Below are 6,287 nucleotides of genomic sequence, written 5' to 3'. Positions count from 1 at the left end.
GGAATCAATAAAAGAACACGTGAAGCAGGGTGGTGATCGGTGACTATTGGAAACCAGTGCATGATCCAGTCACGTGTAGATGCACATCCTAAGTAGGGTAATGAGAACCTCCTTCTCCCAGGAGGGTGAGGCCAAGTGAGAGAGGGAGAGTCGAGTGTGTGGTGTAGGAGACCTGGGATCATTGCACACCTCCCGGAGCCTTCAACTCGACTGCAACATCGCAAGAGCCGTCGCCAAGTTTTTAAAACAAATTCTCAACGTTTTACCTCGTGTATGAATTTTTCAAAAATACTTTCACCTGTGTTAGTGGCGGAGTTACAAGAACCTAGGTGCTTTTATTACCAGAACGATAAATATGTATGCTGAGTAATATGACAACTCATCTTACTACAATCACTTCATAAAATCATTTAACTATGTATATATACTGAATTTATATGATTAATATGGATGTATACTGACTTAATATGTTGCTAAGTATGTATCCTGATTAAATTTAATACGTCCACTTAGTCGACTTTCTGCCGGTACGAGTAAAACTGAAATTATGGAAATACAGGTAGTCATATAATACAAAGACTACACAGTTGACATATTTGGAAAGACGATGTAAACTATACTGCAAGACCAATGAACCAACATTTATACTGTAAGAGTAGATACAGACGTGGCAAAAGTAGTTTAAGAAAGTATGTTGTTGATATGAAGTAGTTTCCTTGGAATGCTTATTAAACCACCTTGGCTCTCCCAGACAAACACTTGACTAGAAATATAAAAAGTCAACCACGAATAAGTTATTATAATGTTTATCACGTAAGGGAAGTCACACACACACACACACACACAACATGGTAAAGTGCATCAGCATGTAGTGACTGTGGTGATGGTGGTGTGTGGTAGTGACTGTGGTGATGGTGGTGTGTGGTAGTGACTGTGGTGATGGTGGTGTGTGGTAGTGACTGTTGTGATGGTGGTGTGTGGTAGTGACTGTGGTGATGGTGGTGTGTGGTAGTGACTGTTGTGATGGTGGTGTGTGGTAGTGACTGTGGTGATGGTGGTGTGTGGTAGTGACTGTTGTGATGGTGGTGTGTGGTAGTGACTGTGGTGATGGTGGTGTGTGGTAGTGACTGTTGTGATGGTGGTGTGTGGTAGTGACTGTGGTGATGGTGGTGTGTGTAGTGACTGTGGTGATGGTGGTATGTGGTGGTGACTGTGGTGATGGTGGTGACTGTGTTGATGGTGGTGACTGTGGTGATGGTAGTGACTGTGGTGATGGTGGTGACTGTGGTGATGGTAGTATGTGGTGTGACTGTGGTGATGGTGGTGTGTGTGACTGTGGTGATGGGGTGAGTGACTGTGGTGATGGTGGTGGCTGTGGTGATGGTGGTGACTGTGGTGATGGTAGTGACTGTGGTGATGGTGGTGTGTGGTAGTGACTGTGGTGATGGTAGTGACTGTGGTGATGGTGGTGACTGTGGTGATGGTAGTGACTGTGGTGATGGTGGTGTGTGGTAGTGACTGTGATGGTGATGGTAGTGACTGTGGTGATGGTGGTGACTGTGGTGATGGTGGTGTGTGTGGTGGTGACTGTGGTGATGGTGGTGACTGTGGTGATGGTGGTGTGTGTGGTAGTGACTGTGGTGATGGTAGTGACTGTGATGGTGGTGACTGTGGTGATGGTGGTGACTGTGATGGTGGTGTGTGGTAGTGATTGTGGTGATGGTAGTGACTGTGGTGTGTGGTAGTGACTGTGGTGATGGTGGTGTGTGGTAGTGACTGTGGTGATGGTGGTGTGTGGTAGTGACTGTGGTGATGGTAGTGTGTGGTAGTGACTGTTGTGATGGTAGTGACTGTGGTGATGGTAGTGACTGTGGTGATGGTAGTGACTGTGGTGAAGGTGGTGACTGTGGTGATGGTAGTGACTGTGGTGATGGTGGTGTGTGGTAGTGACTGTGGTGATGGTAGTGACTGTGGTGATGGTAGTGACTGTGGTGATGGTGGTGTGTGTGGTTGTGACAAAGTTACGAAGGTATAAATAACACTGACTCGTATTAACATATCCTATATCAAATTCAATATGTATAAATTGCACTGCCACCGATGGAGTGGGTCGTATTGATCTGCAAGTGTCTGTGTTGGTCTACCTCCCACCGAGGTGTGTCAAAATCACGAGATGACAGACCATGTGCTTCCTTCACATGAATAAAGTAAGGTAGTTTACAATGTAGCAGGAATCGAACAAAGACAATCTATAATGGTATCTATACTAATATACAGGTATCTACTAATATACAGGTATCTCCTAATATACAGGTATCTATACTAATATACAGGTATCTCCTAATATACAGGTATCTCCTAATATACAGGTATCTACTAATATACAGGTATCTACTAATATACAGATATCTCTTAATATACAGGTATCTCCTAATATACAGGTATCTCCTAATAAACAGGTATCTACTAATATACAGGTATCTACTAATATACAGATATCTCCTAATATACAGGTATCTCCTAATATACAGGTATCTACTAATATACAGGTATCTACTAATATACAGATATCTCCTAATATACAGGTATCTCCTAATATACAGGTATCTCCTAATATACAGGTATCTATAATATACAGGTATCTCCTAATATACAGGTATCTCCTAATATACAGGTATCTCCTAATATACAGGTATCTCCTAATATACAGGTATCTCAGGTATCTAATATACAGGTATCTCCTAATATACAGGTATCTCCTAATATACAGGTATCTCCTAATATACAGGTATCTACTAATATACAGGTATCTCCTAATATACAGGTATCTCCTAATATACAGGTATCTCCTAATATACAGGTATCTCCTAATATACAGGTATCTCCTAATATACAGGTATCTCCTAATATACAGGTATCTCCTACTATCTCTAATATACAGGTATCTCCTAATATACAGGTATCTACTAATATACAGGTATCTCCTAATATACAGGTATCTCCTAATATACAGGTATCTCCTAATATACAGGTATCTCCTAATATACAGGTATCTCCTAATATACAGGTATCTCCTAATATACAGGTATCTCCTAATAAAAAGGTATCTCCTAATATACAGGTATCTCCTAATATACAGGTATCTCCTAATATACAGGTATCTCCTAATATACAGGTATCTCCTGGAACACAGGGGGTAACCGTTATTTTTATATTATATTATATTATATTATATTATATTATATTATATTATATTATATTATATTATATTATATTATATTATATTATATTATATTATATTATATGTATATATATCAGAGATGTAAGTTTTAAGATTAGTCTCGGTCTCGGACATCCTTGGTCTCTAAGTTTTGCTTGAGACTTTTTCGAGACCACAAACTTATTGGTTAATTTTCAGGTTTTGCTGGGAGGAAGTTGTCACCTGGATGTGTTTGGGTTCACTACCTAGAACATAAGAAAAGCTGATCACAATTAGGGCCCATAGAGTGAGAACATCAGTAAATCTGCAAATGTATTAAGTTGATGCTTTATATTTATATATATATATATATATATATATATATATATATATATATATATATATATATATATATATATATATATATATATATATATATATATATATATATATATATATATATCACAAGGAAATTCTCAACGCCCAAGCGAATAGCACAATATATAAAAATTGCAAGGATATAGAAACAAGAGCTTTTCATTTTTCCTAGCAAAATTCTCCCAAATAATCTTCAAAGACAGACACACAAACACACATATATATATGAGAGAGAGAGAAAATTCATATACTCTGCGGTACAATAAACAACACAATATTAATAATCTACTAGAAACTAATAACACAATATGGCGTCTCACCGACTGTGTCCTGGTGAATCTTATGCTACCGTGACCTAACCCACACACACACACACACACACACACACACACACACACACACACGCGTGGTATATTAAACAATGTCCGCCCACGATGGCCTGATATATACCTCATTATTCCACTAAAACACGCCATACAGGGTTACACCTTGGTGGGTTACCGCCACAACAAATGTGTTATCTTGGTTAAATCTTGATAAGGTAAAGAGGATCAGATACTAAATAAAAAAAATAGAGGATAAAAAAATAATTAGGGCAGGAGAGGGTGGCGTCTCCCTTGGGTGAGGTGTTAATCTGATTTATATTCTGCTCATGAAGAAAAACTGCAGCCCCGACCCGTCCCGGGACCCTGTGTGATACTGGTGGTGTCCTCACGCGGGGCATGGAGAGATGTTAGGGCGTGGGGCGGGGCTAGAGGCATAGGGCTGGGTTAGAGGCATAAGGCGGGGCTAAAGGCACAGGGTGGGGCTAGGTGCATGGGGCGAGGCTGGAGGCACAGGATGGGGCTAGATGCATGGGGCGAGGCTAGAGGCATGGAGCGAGGTTAGAGGCATGGGGCGTAGCTAAGGGAGAGGGGCGGGGCTGGAGGGTCGTGGGAGACACCACGAACGAAAGGTTCTAGGCTGTAGTGGATTCAACCAAAAAGAGTTAAAGAATGATTCCCCGAAACTGCAGACGGACCTCTTTCCATCTTCATCAGTACTCTAGCTCATGACTCTGCCTTCATCTGGACACTGATGAAGGGAGCTGAAATAATGATGAAGCAGCCTGGGAAAAGATAAATGTTATAACATACGAAGAACAGTTGTATTACGAGGAGAAAGAGTTGCAGTGGAATAAAATAAGACGGTTGGAAAGATTCTGTGATCATGTTGACAAAACTCCATTGACGAATTAATTTCTGTCGGGTGATTGGACAGCACATGGAACCTTAGGGTGTGGGTGACGTCTGGATAAAGAGTAACGTGTTTGGAGGGAACAAAGCAGAGGGCATTGTGAAAGGGAATGAGAAGAATTGAGTTATTGTTCACCTGACAAATCTATGACCTCAATTCACGAATATACAGTAACGTAAGAATATGAAACTAAAGAGACTCTGACTCACACCAACCCACCGAAGAGAAGCATATAAGCAAATTAGGAAAACTCGCTACCAAACTCTTATCTGGAGTCGCTCCCTCGACGTACAGTGTGTCCATTTTTACCTACGACAGAGGAGTGTGGCTGGTATTTAACAGAAAATGAGAACGTCTCCGTGACACCAAGACTCCTCACAACCTAATCAGTTTCACCAGCACGCTCGAATCTGACAGCTTTTGGGAGCTTGGCAGCAGGTTAAGTGTCGTACCATACATGTACACACACCGAGATCTTGGCAATAAAAAATCCACGACTGGAGATTTGCTCCGTAGTGAATAAACAGAAGAGGCTTATATTTACACAGACCCTAGACCATTCGTGTCGTGGCAGACTACAGGTAACTGGTATAGAGACATACGGGGATAAAAGTAGTACTATTCATTAAAAGGTAATGTTGCTAGGAGCTTGGCGTATTACAGGGGCCATGAAAAGACACGAAGGTGAATTGTAACACAAGTGTAACACAGTGCAACACGCTACCAAACAAACTATATTATTTTAAGCACGCCAGCTACCTACACTCAGTGACAGATCTCGCCTATCTTAGCAAAGTCTCGTCATTCAGTGGTGTATACAAGAATCATTGTGTAGTGCGTTTGTCCATCAAGGGAAATATACTAATGGTGCTTTATACTATAGGTGTATTATCATTATGTATTACTATGTATTAAATACAGTTCCCACTCTAAGCAGGAACATGATAATTTGGGGCAAATTATCGAAGCCTCCCTGCAGCTGGCAAAGTTATTAGTCGAACAAAATTATTTAACTATCAAAAGCTAGACATAACCACCGGATGTACGCTTCTGTCTGGCAACAATGTAGAGATACTGTGGTGAACAAATATAACATGGCGGCCAAAATATATTTCATTCGGTCAGCCTAACCTGATAAATATGCCAGTCATTATGCTGTAACTCATAATACTAACGTGCCAATAAGTCTTAAATGATCCCTAAGCCACGCTGAAAACATTTTAAGTTTGTCTCCTAATTACGTACTGCACTAATGGATACCCTATTTTGGCCCAGGCAACGAAACTGCATCCTGCAGTATCAGTGGTTAGGCGAGATCAAGTGGGCGGGAAAGTACCGTCAGCGATCTTGGTGGGACGGGGCCTCGAGTGATCGGGGCGGTGCGGGTTGGGGGCATGAGTGGGAGGGGTGAGGTAGCAGTCAACAGGTAGCGAGGGTAAGTGGAGGCGGATAGGTGGGTGGTGATGGTGAAGGT

The sequence above is a fragment of the Homarus americanus genome, unplaced genomic scaffold (genome assembly GCF_018991925.1).
Source record: "Homarus americanus isolate GMGI-L3 unplaced genomic scaffold, GMGI_Hamer_2.0 scaffold24050, whole genome shotgun sequence".
NCBI classification, from domain to species: domain Eukaryota; kingdom Metazoa; phylum Arthropoda; class Malacostraca; order Decapoda; family Nephropidae; genus Homarus; species Homarus americanus.
Note: the sequence above shows the minus strand (reverse complement) of the source record.